This window comes from Dermacentor andersoni, chromosome 7 (genome assembly GCF_023375885.2).
Source record: "Dermacentor andersoni chromosome 7, qqDerAnde1_hic_scaffold, whole genome shotgun sequence".
Classification (NCBI taxonomy): domain Eukaryota; kingdom Metazoa; phylum Arthropoda; class Arachnida; order Ixodida; family Ixodidae; genus Dermacentor; species Dermacentor andersoni.
In genome coordinates this window covers 177,174,221-177,192,452 of record NC_092820.1, presented here as the reverse complement: position 1 = coordinate 177,192,452, position 18,232 = coordinate 177,174,221, and the positions used below count along the sequence as shown (strand labels likewise).

Genomic DNA, 18,232 nt, shown 5'->3' with positions numbered 1-18,232 from the left:
TTCGGACACGTGAAGAAGTCATCACGGCTGCTGTCCCACAAAGACCACGATGCCATGGTCGCAGCAGCACGTGAAAAACCAAGTTGTCACGCGCGCTGCGGCTGTGGTGCTGCAGATTCGGCTGCCGAAAACGACCAGCGTTGTGTTGTTGCCCGACCTGGTGACTGCAAATGCTCTAAATTGTCCGGGGGCCGCCGCCAGAAAAAAATGCGCTCGCATTTCTCGCCGGCCCGCGGACCAGGCGCGGGCCTGGCAGACCGGAAGTAAACGTGACGTGCCGCCAGATACGCGGGCCAAAACAGGTCCGTTGTCCGTCGTCTGGATACACCTTGAGTAGGTTTCAGCCCGCAGGTGCGTCTGCGTCAGCAGAAGTTTGGCGTATTGAGACACCATGGACCCGAGCACATGCGGTTTGGACCCTGCCACGTGTAGCCGTGCGCGGCCATTTCCGAGACCTTTATGGCCCATCGGCGGAGGCAGCGCGCCACTTTGGCCTCGGCTTCACGTAGAGGGCACCCTAGGAGGAAATCGTTAGTTGCCCTTTCCTATCCTCCTTTTTATCTTTCGCTCTTGCTTCCAATCTTTCCTGTCTTCTTCTCACTTCTGAATTTATTATCTTCCAGGCAGCCTGGGTTAACCTTGTGTGAGATAACCAACCTTTGGTCATACCATATTTGGTTATATTGGTTGTGCACAGCTGGCAGTGGCAGGTCTTGTTACAAATCCTGTCGCGTCTGTGGTGGACGGCTGGCACCGCTGCCGAAATCGCTCCACTTTATGTGGTTTCCCCATTACCCAAACTTCCTGATCGCCCTCTCACAAAAAGAGGGCTCCATGCCTGAATCTTTCACGAAAATTTCCCACGTTTCCACGTGATTCGCAGCGAACCCCCGACAAGACCGTAAGAATAGCATCACCCTTTGTTGTTGCAAAATGTCGGATTGACACTCTTTGCCCGAAAATGGCCAGTGGTGACATTCTCCTCGAAGCACGATATTAAGCTCAGCATGAAAAGCTCTCAAAACTCCTCTCGTTTGGTGACACCCAAATTTCTGTAAGCACTCATCGTTCTATGAATAGTATACGAGAGGTATTATCAGAACAGGGCTTGCTTGAATTGGCCGAGCTCTTAGAGAGCTGGAAAGAGCAACACGTCACGATTGTGCAGCGAATTAAGAACGGACGCGACGTCAAGGGAATTCCAACAAAACACCCCGTACTAACCTTTTGTACAAGCACGCTCCCCGAACACATCGAAACATCAGTGTCAGATCATACGTTCCAGGACCGCGACGCTGTTGCCAAAGATTCGGTCACGGCTCTCAGCGCTGATGGGGCCGTACCCACCTGCGCAACGACGCAGGGGGAAACTGTGAGGGTGAACACCCGGCGTATCCTCGATCCTGTCCTTCATGGAAGCTGGGAAAATCATCGCGCTCGCGTGCAAACGCTTCTCATTTGTGGTGCATTCATTCTCCGAAGTGGCACGGCACAATGATTCTCGGTGGCCGTTCGGACCACGTAGAGCGGACCGACTGTAGCGCGCCACTGGCTTCCACTGCGGAATCAGCTAGTGCTATTCCGCCACCCAGCAAGAGGAACCAGCTGTCCTCTAGGCGTGCCTGCTCTGGGACTTCTAGGGCCTCTGCTCGCGCAGAGAAGCTCGAAACGGCGCCTCGGCGGAGGCGACCGATGCATGACCAAGTGTATCGCCCTCTCAGACGCCGAACGATCGGCGCAGTTCTGAGGAGCGCGTCGATAAAGACAAGCCCCGCATCACGGGGCCCAGAAAGGGCCCGGTGGGCTGACATAGCTTTCCTCTCTTAAACACACAGCACCATACACCTTCGCTATTGACGCACAAATATTATATTGGAATGTCAGGGGTCCTCTCCACAATCTCGATGACGTTGAAGAACAGAATCCAAAGTAGCTGTGTGTTCAAGAGAAACATCTGAAACACACGCCAACTTTCCTCGTCAGCACGCCATCTCCCGAAAATACCGTGACGAATGTAGCCATCGTTGCAGTCAAGCCTGTAGCTTGTCATCACGCAGCCTTGTGGACACCCCTTGAGGCAGTGTCAGTTCGGGGAATGGTTTGTGATACACAATTACTTTTTTTGCGCTAAACAAAGTAATTATGGATTCGCACCAGCTAGCCCGCCAACGCATTGTGCTGAGCTTTCCCTATTGCAAAACCCAGTGCCACTGGGACCCGGTGCGCTGGATTATGGGCCCAGTGCAGCGCGCTGGGAAGGCGCAGCGTACTGGGAGGCACTGGCTACTCGTCCAAAAAGCAGCTCTAGCGCGTTAAATATGCGGTGCCTGGACACCGTATATATTCTTTTGAATACAGAAAGCAACAAAGAGCGTTTTAGTGCAATAAAAAAAAAGAGAGAAACACGTAAAAATAATACTGCTGCGACCAGGACTCGAACGTCCGACCTACAGATCCTAAGCCCGGCACTTTACCGCTATGCCACGCCAGAAAACGGAAATATACGGATAATTTGCCATGTCAAAGCCGAGAAGCAGTTTGTTTCGCAGAACCACGTCTCGTACAGACAAGGTTGATCCGCTATCGCCCAGCAACTAAAACTCAAGCATGTACCAGAAAGAAAAAGTTGCTGTTCGTCTTCAGCAGTATGCTTGGAAGTGCCACAACATCGATTTTCACTTGCGATTGCTATTTAAACTTCGAAAAATGTCCTAAATGAACTGCCGACCCGGGACGGTGTATGGGCTGTTACGGCCGATTTCGATAGCCGTTTCTTGTTCTTCACTCAAAGGATATGCAACGTTTCCTTAGTTCAGTGATGCCTTTCAGTCAGCACGCCTGTGTAGTCATATATCTTCGTCAGAGAAGCGCAGGCTAGTACTGGGAGGCTTCGGCGATAGCACATATACCTGTGTTTATGACGCGTCACATCTGCGGTCATCGCTTCTTGTGCTGACACTGTAGAGATGAAAAAATTGTTCATTTAAGAACACTCATGCGAAAGCTGAAATACAGAGTGATTTATCCTTGTTAGATTTTGTGATTGCTGAGCCTAGACTCGCCGATAGCGTGAGGACGGACTTGGCGGATACGCTAGGCCTAAGCTTCGGTGGGGACCGATCTCGGCGCGGGTAGCTGACGAAAGCTAAAATGTGTGTATTTGAGCCTCAGAACTTTTTTTAGTACAATAGGTAAAGTGGAAGCGCACGAATCACCTCAGCTTTGTTGTCGGTGGGATAATATCAGTCAGCGATAGGCTTCGAACTCGGGTTCCGTTCGCGCTCGTTTGAACGATTTCTGCATTTCATGTCCACTCCACAACACTGCGACAACGGCGACAACTCCCAGTCATATGTTACGTGCGAACTACTAAAAAACGCGGCGTCCTCTGCGTTTACGTGGTTTCGTTCAAGAATTTAGCTATCCGCCCAGTCAAAAGGGCAAATGAAAAACAAAAACGAAAGTGATCTTCAGTTTCAGATGTCCATGAATAAACACGGCAGCTCACGCACCTTTATTCCAAGCTGCGACACGAAATAGGGTTTTATAACCCCGAGATATAGCCTTATTTAGGACAAGAGAGTAGTATCAAGCGATTAAATTGTATAAAGCATTTAATATTCAGCAGCGCTCGTCCTTGCGTACTGGAACCAGCGCGGCACAAACACAACCAGCGCAGTTTCCAGTGCGAACCAGCGAACTGCAGCGAGAACCAGCGCCTGTACAGCACAAACCAGCGTCATGGCAGTGGAACCAGCGTCCAGTGTGACCCAGCTCTTATCCAGCGTTCTCACTGGTGTCCCAGCGAGTGCCAGCGCACCCAGCGCGACCCAGCGCCAAAAAGTGCGCTGGTTTCACACTGGAAGGTTTTTGCAATAGGGTTGGAATACGTTGGTTACTGTTTGTTCCATGTATATGCCCCCAAACTATGATCTCGTAAAAAAAAGATTTCTATAAGCTCATACATCAGCTTCCGGAACCCAACGTACTCGTGAGGGATTTTTTTTAACGCTCACAACACCCTCCAGAGAGACTCCCATTGTGACGTGGGAGGTCGCCTGATAGAACATTTTCTTCTGACATCTGGTACATGCCTATTAGATGGAGCCGACCTATTACGATGTACATTTCATCGATAGGCTTAGCAATTGACATTGCTCCTCTTTTGCCTGACCTGAAATGGAATGTCATCAAGGATTCAAGGGACGTCTTCCCAGTTACCCTAAATTTGGCAGCACAATATGGTACTCCACCGCACGTCCCTCGCTGGAAACTAGCCTCAGCCGACTGAAGACGTTTTAAAGAATGTACATGTTTATCACGTGACTTAATATCGATGATGCCGCGGCACATTTTACTGATATTATTGTTGATGCAGGGGAAGCGTGCATCTCACAAACAAAGGGCCCTTCATGCAGAAGACGTGTCCCATGGTGGAACGAAGATTGCAAAGATGGACGAGAGACGGCATAAAGCTTGGGGCACACTTCGTCGATCACCAACTGTGGTGAATATAATTGAATTTAAACGTATAAAATCACAGGGGAGGCGCACACGACAACAAGCAAAAAGGGAAAGCTGGGTCAAGTTTCCATCGTTTATCACTTCTCGCACACAAGAGAAAAATGTGGCAGTTTGGCCCTAAAGACGAATCATCGATTGCGATAGCAAATTTTAGACAGTCCTAAGAGGTGAGAATATTAGGTTTATCGTGAGGCTTATAGCGCGTGAAAAGACAAGGACGAAAGGAAGACGTGACGCACACAGGCGCTAACTTGCAACAATCTTTATTTCGAGCTAAGGACCCACACATATATACAACTTTTTCGCATACATCATCATACATGCGCTGTTTGCAAAAATACTTTACACACCATTACGCAGGTAAGCTAACTCTTTGCGAGAAAAGGGCAATTGATGGTTTTGAAACGCAGTTATCCCCGAGCCTATCAATCATTTCTGCTTCGATAATTTCGCGAGTTAATCTTCCTCGGGCTCTTCCCACGATGGAGCAGTCTCTGTGTGCTGGCGCACACGTCCAGTGGTCACCGTCATCCGCCCCGGCAACAGCGCACATGCAGTGGGCGTCACGGAACCGCTTTTCTGCTACATTACACCGGTGTTCCTTTAAACGCTCGTTGAGTCACCTTTGCCCCGCGTAGTCTTTCCCGCACTGCAAACAACTGCTCCCGCACATTCAACAAACGGTTCCTGGTGTGTCTTCTTGCACATGCGCTTGTCAGACAGGCCTGGTCCGGCTTGTCTGCACAGACATTGCAATTTTGTAGAAGCTGAAAAAACAACCCTAACGTTCGCACGTTGACTTAATTTTTTTTAAATGGTGCGATAAGCAGAGGATATACGGGATGACAGCTACGCTCCTCTTATCTACACAAGGCAGGCTGGCGGAATTCTTTGATAAATTCGACCTAAAAAATTATGCCGTGTTACGTGCCAAAACCACTTTCTGATTATGAGGCACGCCGTAGTGGAGGACTCCGGAAATTTCGACCACCTGGGGTTCTTTTTTTTTAAATTATGGGGTTTTACGTGCCAAAATCACTTTCTGATTATGAGGCACGCCGTAGTGGAGGACTCCGGAAATTTCGACCGCCTTGGGTTCTTTAACGTGCACCTAAATCTAAGTAAACGGGTGTTTTCGCATTTCGCCCCCATCGAAATGCGGCCGCCGTGGCCGGAATTCGATCCCACGACCTCGTGCTCAGCAGCCTAACACCATAGCCACTGAGCAACCACGGCGGGTTAACTTAGACTTGAGCAGACCCTCAGCAACGCTAATATTACGCCAACGCTAACGAAAAAATTGTATATATGTGTGGGTCCATTGCTCGAAATAGATTGTTGCAAGTTAGCGCCTGTGTGTGTCACGTCTTCCTTTCGTCCTTGTCTTTTCACGAGCCTCACGATGTCATACTAACAAGCCCAAATCACTGCATTATAGGTTTATCGGCCGTACAAACTTGCAAACATTCGCTCACTAACTAAACTAACCAGCACGGTGTCACGCGCGCACAGGTAAACGTGAACACACATCTCGCTCGATGAGCGCGGGAACTCGCCGTCAAAACGCCGGGGAAGCCCGGCAGCAGCAGCGAGTGAATTGACCTTCGTCCTGTCTGTCGCTGCGACGCGAACTTCGAAAGCACGGCGCGTACGAAGCTACCGGCAGCCCGCGTACTTTGTCCACATCGCAGATCGCTTGCAAGCCCGCGCGGCCTCGCCGGCAGCCGCCGGAGTGGATGCCTCGCGACACCAAGTAGCCATCGCCGGCTTACCATCGCAAGGTTTTACTCCCACATACGGCGTACGGCGACGATGTTATCGTGTTTTAACCTTATACGAAACATCACGGCGACGGCGGAAATGCGTATGAAGTGTCCATATATTTGCTATCGTAATAAAAAGTATGCGATGGGGTAAGAAGGTTGAAGGCACAGCAAATGCTAAAGCTAAAGGCACAGCAACCCGTGGTGATGGACGTAGCCTGGAAGACCAGACCGAGTCTTTTGGGGAGCACTTCGAACGTGCGTCTAGCGCCATCCGTTATGCCAAGTTATTCCTCAAACACAAATAGCAGAACGTAAGACAGTTGATCGTAAATGTACTCAGAATGAGCCATATAACCGTTCTTTCAATATTGCTGAGTTGAGAGCTTCTTTGAGTGTATATAAAAGCTCTGCACAGGGAGCTGTCCGAATAATGCATGACGTGATAGGAAGCTGCACACAGGCACTCATATAACATTCTTGCACTTTTTAATAGAATATGAGCTGCCGGCTACCCCCCGACTGCGTGGAAACAAGTTATTGTTATCCCAATTTTGAAGCAGGATCGGGACCCACCTTTATGTTGGAAAGAGTATACGAAAGCACGAACGCGGGGGAAGAAACGAGGTAGATGGAAGGATGTCTACTGAATTTATTCGTTTCGAAGCTGCACGTGTGTCGTGTAGAGGGTGTCCCAGCTAACTTTAGCCGCATTTTAAAGATATACCGACGCGACTAAATGCGTGTTGCTCACTTTTGTACGTAGTGTGTCACGCTATATATTGTATTTTGCTTAATTATATAATTAGTCAAGGTTAATTAACCAACTTCTGAAGCAACGAAGTTAGACAAAATATTCCAATTAGAAAATTGTAGAGCGCTTTGCAAAACGTCCATTAAACAGTCTCTGTTTTTCTATCTATTAGGCATTAGTGTTTTTCCGCTTACTGCGTGTGCCCTCGAAATACAGAAATATACCACGTGACATGCCCGCTTTCGCGCCGTGATTTCATCGAGCGGAGTTGAGGCACGGCAACTGCGTACATACATGGCGGCTTGTGGCGGCAACCGTACGAAGTCTACAGAACATAAACGAGACTCGGCTTATTTTGGAGGACAGCAGCGATTAGGCAGCTCGAGTTGGATGAGGCCAGCACTGCAGTCAATCAGTGCTGAATGGTCCGATAAAAAGTCGAGGCCGAAGATCAAGTCATGGAAACACCGTTCCAGAACAGCAAATAAACCAGCAACCATTATTCAGGCAGTGCACACGCCTAGGGTAATGGGCGTTGCTCCATCAGCGACCCGGATAGCACGAGATGCGTGAGGACTTTCTTCAGGCGAAGACGGTTGCTCATCACCGAGATATGGGCTCCAGTATCAACTTCTACCTCGACTATATTGCGTCTGGTCGGCACGGTGAGAGGCTTTGGCGGAGGTTTCCGGAGGTACGCGCCCAAGTCAGAAAGACGGGCCTGGACTGCGGCGAACGGTCGGCGACGCCCAATGGTGGCGGTCCCTGGCGTGCAGCTCCGGCTGGCGAAGACTGCCGAGGGCTGCTCGAGAACGGCATCCAGCGGTTGCGACAGCTGAATGCACCGGTCATCAGGTGTTCGCCACTCTGCCGTGTTGCGAGAACCCATTGGTCTTGAATGGGCACCAGCGGAGGACGTTCGGTTGGCCGGGAACTGGCCACGGTGCAAACTGAGTTATTTTTTTTCATTTATTATACCCGCAAGGCCTGCGAAGTCTTTACAGAGGGTTAGGGTTACAGGTAAATTCAAAACAGTATTACAAGAGAAAAAAAAAGCAACATAAAAATACAATTGGACAAGTAATTCAGTAGGAGTACGATGAGCAATTACAAAAGCTATTACAAAAAAAGGACAAGATATACAAGTACATGGAACCGCATTCTAGCAAGTAATGTTGGTTAAGGCATCACGAAACAAGAAATTATCGCCGATGGATACAATGTTTGCGGGCAGGTGGTTCCACTGTAGTGACGTCCGAGGTACGAATGACTGGGAAAATTTATTTGTGCTGCAACAAGGGACGTGAACCTTGTAAGAATTATCTATGCGACGAGCTACGTAGTGTGGAGTATGGATGAATACGTCACGCAGTATTGTGGGGGGGGGGGGGGGGAATTTTGTTAAATAATAAACGGGAAGCTTTACGTTGAGCTGCAAGAGATGGAAGAGAAAGGCGAGTTTTCATGGCTGTTACGCTGGCAGTTCTGTTCTAATTCGAAAGAACAAAACGAGCAGCATTATACTGAACTAATTCTAATGCGTTAATTAAGTTTAGGTTATTAGAGTCCCAGACTGATGTAGCGTATTCTAATTTCGGTCTTATTAGTGTTTTATAAAGCAATAATTTCAAAGAGTGTGGAACCTTAAAAACGTTTCGCCTTAAGTAACCAAGAGCGCGGATAGCATTGTGGGTTGCCCAGGTAAGGTCGTATGTGATATGAATTCCTAAGCACTTGTACGAAGTTACCTGTTCTAAACGAATGTAATTTAAATTTATACTTGAGAGAACGTTAGGTGTCCTAGATACATGCATAGCTTTACACTTGTTAACATTTAATTCGGTTAGCCATAAACTGCACCAGTTAGATATTATATCAAGGTCCGATTGAAGACGGTTGGTATCACAATCTGTAGTTATTTCTCTAAAGATAACACAATCATCAGCGAAGAGATGAACGTTAGAAGTTACTTGTGAAGGAAGGTCGTTAATATGTATTAAGAACAACAAAAGACCGAGAACCGATCCTTGGGGCACTCCGGAAGGAACAGAGCACACCGTCGAATTGCAGCCGTTAGCAGTAACGTATTGTGAGCGTTGAACAAGAAAACATTCGATCCATTTTAAAATATTAGTATCAATATTCAAAGGGGTTAGTTTGTGGATTAGAAGTTTGTGACAGACTTTATCGAATGCTTTTGAGAAATCTAAAAATGTGCAGTCGGCGCATGAAGAACGATCAAGAATTCGACGCAACTGATGAGTGAAGGATACGAGTTGAGTCTCGCATGAGTACGATTTCCTAAAGCCATGTTGTGCAGGTGAAAAAAATGTGTTATCTTCAAGAAAGTCGACGAGGTTTGTGAATGCAATGTGTTCTATCAGTTTGCAGCACGTGCTGGTAAGTGAGATGTGGCGTTGCTGTGTTTTTGTTACCAGATTTGTGGAGCGGAACCAGCTTCCCAATCTTCCACTGATAAGGTAAAGCGCCTGTGTTGAGTGACTGTTGAAGAATTTTGGTTAGTATAATAGAGCTGTACGCGGAATTGTTTTTTAGGAACTTAATTGAAAACACCTCAATTGAAAGCCGACATTGGCGAGTTCTTGGCGCACAACAGCCAGCAGAACCACGGGAGCGCGCGTATCGTTGACGGGTGTACGTGCACGCAGCCGCGAGGCTTCGAGCTCGGTCTTCGCTGTGAAGGCCGCCGCGCAGGAGAGTCCTGTCGGTTCTTCGCAGTACGAAGCCGACTGGTAGATACGACGGCTTTTCGCCCGCTCGAAACGCTTGCACTGCGTGATAACCCAAGTTCTTACACATCGGCGACACCTTCGAAGGAATGCTCGACTCGGGCATTTCAGCGTCGGCGTTGCGGCACAGTGCCAGCACGTTTCAACTCGTCTTCCTCGGCCTTCCGACCCAACGCTTTTCCGAAGAGAGCTCGCAGCTCCTGCTTGCAGGTCTCCCATTCGCGGAGTCCTGCTTCGTGGTCTCGCCGAGCGAGGAATTGTGTTCGCCAGCATCACTTGTGGTGGCTGCGCATCTCCGGCCTCGCCGCTGAAGGCACGCGGGAGGACGAGAGTCGACGCAGGCGTTGCCGAAACAGGCGACATCGGGGAAGGAGCCAGCGCGGAGCTCCGTGCTGAGTCGTTACCCCGCACTCCCACCAAATATTACGACGAGGAAGCCTGACGCACGCAAGTATGTATAACCGTTCACATAGGAAAAAAGTTTGTGGTAAACGCCCAGGCTGGTACACAGCTCCAGTAGACAGTCTACCACTTCCTCTTCGTTTCCCTCCTGCGCGCACGGTCCTGTCCAAATGCGCGGTGACAATACCATATAATCTCGTAGCACATGTCTTGTATTTATAGCACCTCTCACTAATCAACGCCACGATTTGATTAGATATGTATTTTTATGCAATTTACAGTGACTAGATTTTAGGCCTCTTTACAGCCATGATACGTCTACCATTAGGAATACATTTACCCATTCAACATTGACACTCATGGCAACTTGCTTGGCGCTGTTTGGCCATACTTGGCCCAAGCTTGCTCCAATACAAACCACACCTCATCATTGTCATCATCGTCAGTGGGTTTCAGACTAGATGACGCAAGCCATTTGCGTTCCCGAGTCTCTCGGGTCCCAGCAAGAAGCTGTGTTTTTGCATACGAGATACGCTTACGTCCCCAAACATTGTGACGTCTACATTCGTTTCGATGTGCCCGTAGCTCGCCATTCACTGCCGCACGAGAGTCGCTGGCAGATCGTTAAGAACGGTGACGACATTAACGTTGGGAAGGAATTATCGTGGCCCAAGCTAAGCTGCCTTTCTTCAGGTACACTGGTGGACCCAGTGTTGGCCCGGCCCACAGCAGCAGGCCCATTTTCGGCCAGCCCTAAAAAAAAAAAAAAAAAAAAAAAAAAAAAAATGGTATGCAAATCTATCTGCGCCTCTCGTTGCCGGTCGCGCACCGTCCCCGGCTGCGCGCGCGTGTGCCGCCGTGAGGTTCCACCGATTTGCGATGTGGCTGGTTGTCGGTCAACCGGCTGTCGCGTCAGATTATTCAAAAGCTGGAATCGATTTGCTTTTCATAGGGCGCCGAGCTCACATCGTGCACGAAGCCACGCGGTAGCGAAGCGCGCGCAGGAAGCCGCACGCGCTCGCACGTGCTGGCGGCGACCTCGAGCGTGCCGATGTCGGGAGCCATGGCTGGCTGATTAGCGCATATTAATTAATTGGCCTCTTTGGCGGCGGCAGCGCGCCCGAGGCGTGTGCCGCGCACGCAGTGTTCCTTCGCGGGCCGTCCTGTTTTGGCGCCCATTGTGGCTGCCTGGCCATGTGTGAAAAGGGGCCGTTTCCCGACCGCGTCCATCCGTCACGCATCGCTGGAGGCGCGTCACCGCTGTGCGTTGCGCAGCTTTGTCTGCCGGCGCGACGCTCTTCGGTCGCCGCGGGCCACGACGAGCGCGCGCGGAGGACCGGGTTCGATGACGGGGCGGAGCACCTGCGAGAGGGTGAGCTCGCAAAGGTGGCCTCTTTCGATCTGTCAGAGGCCCCGCCGAAATTCTCGGAGGCTTGCGATTTGCGTCGTATCCGCTAGCCACCTAAGGGTGCTATTTCAAGACTGTTAATAAGAAAATCGGGCGCTTGACAGCCCCGGCGGCTTTGCAGCTGTATTGCTTCAGTAGTACTCATTTATTACAAGTGTCTTGTACGTTCGGTAGCGCGATACGTCTGCTCATTCAGCGTATTATACGTCGCGGGACGGCCACGCTGCAGCCCTCCCTGCTCAAATCGGCTGCGTTCGGTTAAAGTCTCTGTGCGGCCTCATAGATCATCAGCGCGTTACACATCTCGGAGACCGTGCCCCGTGGTTGACGCGCATAGTCAACCGTAAGTGCCGACGCCGGATCGAAAGACGTTCCACATGTGGTTACTGGTTTGTCCGGCGTCGTAACTCGGAACTTGACGCTCTGCTGCTGCAGCGCGGTCTTATTGCAGGCTAGCGCGTTTGGGGGCGTCTTACAATTGCAAAAAAGTGCGGACTGACAGTCATTCTTTTTTCTCTCTTTTAAAGCGATTCATCCTTTACCGACCCTCCAGATTTGGCATGGCTGCTGGGTCGGTCGGTACGTCGGCGGTAATGCTTGTGGATAGGCAGATGCCGAAATACCCAGCGGGAGAACTTGCGTCCATGACCCGAAGTTGAGAACGCGTATTTCAACTGTGGTTTTGGGCAGCGTGACGCGCTAGTGAAAAGAACGTCAAGAACCGAATGCCGTCAAGGAAAGACGCCACGGGCAGTCGCAGCTTAGGGCGAATGAATTGCGCTCGCCAGGCATCATCTGCGGCAATGAATTGGGGTTGTTCCACGCGCAGGACACCTTGCGAATAGTCGCTGTAAGCCCAGTGTTAATTGCGAGAATAACGGCACGCGGGCAGTGGTCGATTACAGCGAAGAGACCGGCAACGGCGGGCACCGCACACTCAGAGAGCCGCAGTTGTGCGGCCGTTGGCCACTCGGACGGCAAGCGACTCGGCAGGTGTGAGCACCTTTGTGGGGCGTGCCTGGTCACCCGTGTCTTTTAGAGTTCGCACTCCACCAATGAGGAGAACGCCGGTCGCGTCCAGTGGTGTGGGTCGGGAGCTGCGTTGTTCCCGAGGCGACTCGTGGCTGCGCTACGCGGGACTGTCGGGCTTGAGGCGAGGGCGAACGGCTGGAGTCCGAACAGCGAGGTCAGTATGCTGCGTGGATTGGGACGAGCGTAACACCGCCGTGTCTTGGTCAGCGGAAGCGTTTGGCCGGGAAGACCAGCGGATGGGGCAGTTTAGAGCGATGTGACCGACGCGACAGCACGTTAAGCGAATGGGTTGGTCGTCTGGTGTTTCAGCTGGGTTCCGTGATAACACGTGAGCTCTGACCAGGTGCCGTCGAAGCGACGACTGGAGAACGGTCCGGTGCCTCCAGAGGTGCCCGTATTCACCACCTCTTGTTGGAACTGAATGTAGAATAACGGATGGCTGGAGCCGTGGACCTCACGGCGGACCATCTGTGTCATGTTTTGTGCATTTGGCGGCTGACGAAACCTCGGGACATCGTCGCAGGACGAAGAGGCGATCGGAGCGTTGAGCAAGGCGTCGGCGCTTCTAAAGGACGGACTCAATTGTTGTGCAACTCTTTCGTAAGAGCAAATTACATGCATCGCCGGCAATTCCCTTTAGTACATGGTAGACTTGATGCGCCTCCGACATGTCTCGATAAAGCACGTCCTGGATGAGACACAAGGCGTCTGGGCCCGTGCTCTTCGTTCGCCTGTCGTCCGGCACACAGGTAGACCGCGTTCCGGGCAGCTGGTCGAGCGCCGCCCTCGAGCAACACGTCGCGTTGGCCAGACGCCGTCCGGGACCCGTCGTATGTGCGCGCGAGCTTGTTTTTGAACCTCGTATGCTGAACGGCAAAGTAGCGTGAGCAAGCGCACCCCTAAATATGCCCTACATAAAACCTGAAAAATAATAGTGGAGCATATTCGACGGATTGTTTCACTTTCTTTTATTTAGTCATTCGGCCACTGGGCGCGTGCCCCTGCTTGGTCAATAATCGTCCGACTGGGTGTGCGGCACGAAAGGTGTTGCTGTGTACGCATCGCTTGCAAACACGCACCGGAGCGTATATCCCGCTTCGAAACTTATATTACCCTTGGAAGTCATGAATTACGTTTGTGTTGTTAAAGCCTCCAACTTTATATATTTATTTTTTCTGGAAACACAGCGCATACAGCCGGACGCAACTTAAGTCTGCAGTGGAGCCCCGCCCACGCCCTCATAACGCCAGCCCCTCCGCGAGGCTGCAAATAGTTCATACTTGAAGCTTTCCCTGTTGCCTAAATAAGGCGGTAACCACGAAAACAAAATTATGAGCGCGTAATTTTGTACGTATTTATTCATCTATTATAGTGGAACGGTGAAAGCCTAATTCTTTATTGAACTGAAATAAAACGCTTGCTTCGCTGCAACTATTGTCAAGTTTCACTCCAGTTGGCAGTGAAGTTTCACAAGTAAAACCGGGCCAGTAGTGAAATGAACTGTATCGCGGACTTTTGAGGAGTTGTTGAATACGCAGTTTCCGTACACTTTGTCCATGTCTGTTTCATCGTCGCTTCCGCCGATGAAAACACACTTGGAAGAACAGTAGATGCTCCGGAGGCGTCAAGTATACCGCGGCATTCTGACATGGTCGCGTGACGACGACGTTGTGTGCTTTCGCGATTGGCTGTCCGCGTGCCTTGGTTGCCAACTGCTGCTTGTTTAAGTTCTATCCTACTACAGAACACAAATGTGAGAACTGCAGATTGAATATTTAAGTCAATACGGTCCAGTCTTCGTAATTAAAAAAATAAGTGATTACGGATACTCTCCTGTTAAAGGTAATGCACTATATCATGAAAAGAACTGAAATATTCGTTACAAGTAGGTGCCCTGGTTATTATTCATAGTTGACGGCCTTGTGCAAGAAAGAATACTAGTTAACCGCGCTCATACCAAGTGTAGCTCTCGAACTTCCTCAAACCTGGCGTCTTTTGCATTATTCTCTGCGCTAAAGTGACTTACGACATTGTTCATGGCCAGCAGAGGGTTACGCTTACAATCAACGGCGGCATTTCCGCCGCCGTCGTGATGTTTTGCATTAAGTGCCACAACGCCGTGGCCGCGCGCCGTACGTATACTGTAGGTGCGAGTGAGAGCCAACAATGGTGGCTCGGCATTGCGCGCTCCAGGGAGGAAGCGATCTGCGATGGGTGCCGAGTCTCTGCGGGCCGAGGGCTGATAGCTTCGTGTATGCTGTGTTCTCGCCGCATAGTTAGCGTTGAAGCGAGAGGCAGCACGAAGGTCGATTCGCTCGCTGCTCTTCCTCACGCCAGCGTTTTGGCAGCGAGCGTCCGCTCTCATCGATGTGTTTGTTTGCCTGTTAATTTAGTTAGTAAGTGAATGTTTACGATTTTATACGGCCGAGAAAAGGGCTATCCTTACTTCGTATAGCTGTCTATCAATTTGTTATCACAATCGATCCTTTGTCTGCCCGGGGAAACTGCGGCTTCCTTTTTTTTCATCATTATTTGTAACATTCAAAACTATATTGCCTCTCCTTACGAAGACACCGTGACTCGGTGTTACCGTGATACACAGGCGTAGCGCTTCTCATTGGCGGGAAAAGTACAAAAAAGGCCTATAGAAAGAACGCCGCGCATTGCAGGATTTCTAGCTGCGCATCCAAGTTAAACGAAGCCTCGAAATATTTGGCCACGAACACTTGAGTTTTGTATATACGCGTCTTTGCGTGTCACGCTAGTGCGGTGAACACGTACGCGATGGTGACGGAGGTTTGTTTACGGAGCTTCAGTCGCATCCCATCGAACCTTGCCCTGGTTGGTGCGGAACCATCACCGTGGTCGTGAACGTATTGCATTACCCCGTCGTATACGCCTGCAAATCTCATCCGCCCTCCTCGACTGCGTTTACCTTCGCTTGGCTCCCGTTCGGCAATGGTGTTTCCTCCTTCGCCCTGATCATAGAGCTGCTTGACGAGGCGGTCGTCGAAGTTGCGGCGCCGTCTCCCGCGGACGCGCGTCAGCAGCGGCGGTGACGCGGCACCTTGCGATGCTAATGCGCCCACTTAGTCGTGCGCTGTGGACCATGCGCGGTCTGGGGAGGAGTGGGCGTCCTCGTTGCTGCGTCACGCAGTCTGTGTGACCGCGTCGGCGACCCCCAGTCGGGGAACGTGCGTGGGGGCGACCTACGTGCCCAAGACGGTGTGTACAAAGCACACAGGGCTCGGAAGGGGCCAGCGTCTGTCTATCCAGCCGTCTTCTATTTCCGGTTCACAAACTACGGCGAATTCGCGTACCACACACACCGCTTCCGTACAGTGAAGAGTTCGTTGCACGGACATGAAAGCGCGCGCGTCCTTTACTTATGCGACTGGCGTTGCCGGGCTACTCGATGCAGATTCCGAGGTCTGTCGGTTAGCCTTGCCAACCTGGGTCCTCCATGGGCTGCTGACGGGTTTGAAGCCAACCGTCGGGACCAACTTGCATCAGCGAGTATGTGTGCGCGGGGTAGCTGCGGTTCGACACCTGCCAACTTGGAGGTGCCGCTCTTCAATGAATCTATTTGACGCCATTGCAACTTGGCTAACTGGCCATGTGCCGCACTTAAATGACGAAAACCCGTCTCACGGTGACTGTCGAAGGTAATGCGTTTACCATTGACTCAGTGTAGATACACAACGTATTGCCATCGCCGGGTCGTGTGCTGCAGCGAGACTGCATATGGCATGTTCGGCTGCAGCGAAATCTGTGGCTCGTAATTGCGGATGAGTGGTGCCTACTCCTGTAGCCGTAATCTTGCTCCGAACAGCAAGCACCAACACGAAAGCTCACACCCGCCGTGGTTGCTCAGTGGCTATGGTGTTGGGCTGCTGAGCACGAGGTCGCGGGATCGAATCCCGGCCACGGCGGCCGCATTTCGATGGGGGCGAAATGCGAAAACACCCGTGTGCTTAGATTTAGGTGCACGTTAAAGAACCCCAGGTGGTCCAAATTTCCGGAGTCCCCCACTACGGCGTTCCTCATAATCAGAAAGTGGTTTTGGCACGTAAAACCCCATAATTTAATTTCGTAAGGAAAAGCTCACGTCTGCCCTCGAAGGAAGCTGCAAATGATCTGTGTGCACAGCAGTCGTCTCTGAATACTTCGAAAGGCGTGAAAGCCGCAATGCCATCGCGAAAGGCATTGTTGAATAACCGCTTGATCGTCCGCTTTCGCTGCCTGTGCCTCGCGCTCTGTTAGTGTGCAGCGTAAATCCTGCAGTGTGTGCGCAGTGCAGCCCCTCGGCGGAATGCGCAGTACGCTGGTTTGTTTGATGACGAAATTGAGCGCCGGAATTTTATGTCCCTAGTGGCAAGCGTGAAACGGGAAGCTACATGAACTGTCCGCCAATCTCACTGACATGCGTGTGCTTGTACCTGCTTGAGCTCGTTAGGTTAACGTTGGCCTGAAAATCCCAGATTACCACGAACCTATGCAACTAGAGCGGATGTTATGGTTGCTTCACTGTAAATTAAAGCAAATATCCCAGCCTGTTAAGCTAGTCATGTATTTACCTGTATTGCATCAATGTTAGAGCATGCTAATAGGAGCCACTTTAAACTATATTATTCGACCAAAATAAGAAAGGGAAAAGAACGCTTCAAGGTAGAATTTAATGTATTCCCAAATGGATTGTATTATCAACATTTGATGCCTGCGGGATCGAATTACCTGCACTTATCCAGTGCTCAAAACAAGGAAGACTGATTCATTATCTTGCTGCTGAAAAGCTGCTTGAATGTCAATAGCTTACTGCATATTGTCCTGGCGGAAAGCGTTAAGCATTGAAAGTATCCCTAAGCTGTTATATGAGCTTTCTTTGTGGACTGCAATTGAATAAAACTGTTTACCTTTGCAAGTTTCGTCATCCAAAATGTCTGAGGCGACCACATTAAAAAACTAAGATACAGACAAAAAGTCGCAGTCGGAAGGCGAAACATCAATTGTGACAGCAAATTAGTAGACAGCTGCACTAAGTAAGGATAGTAGTTTTATCAACCGTATATATTTGTAAACATTCGCTTACTAACTGAATTAACAAGCATGGTGTCACGCGCGCACGAGCAAACATATCTCAATCGATGACCGCGGAAGCACGCTGTCCGAACGCGAGGTGGCGCGGCAGCAGCGAGCGAGTTGCGGCCTCTGGCGGGGGGCGACACGGCAACAGGGAAGGTCAAGCGGAAAGTCCGAGAGAGGCCGAATTAATCTCATGGGTGGCGGCAATGGAAAAGAAACCTGCCATGAGTAACTACCTAAGAGGAAAAAACGAAATCAGGAAAGAAACCATTTATGATAAATCAAAGGGAAGCTGATTACTTTTCGAAGCGAGAGCGGGATGCCTTAGAACACGCACCTATAAAGCGAGATATAAGAAGGAAGAAGAAGCATGTGCTTGCTGCGGTAAAGCTACGGAAACGACGGAGCATATTTTATTAGAATGTGAAGACGTCTACCCAGCGGTCGATTTAGGCACCACTGGCCTCCTTGAAGCCCTTGGGTTCAGCGGGAGCAGTGGTAAAGCAAACAGGTCCGC

The 18,232-nt window shown here is 50.4% G+C and overlaps 1 protein-coding gene across 2 annotated transcripts in view; it reads left to right on the top strand.

The window, feature by feature from the left end:
• LOC126532977 (uncharacterized) overlaps positions 1 to 18,232 on the top strand; it is a 259,755-nt gene that overhangs the window by 110,782 nt on the left and 130,741 nt on the right. The window lies entirely within an intron of this gene.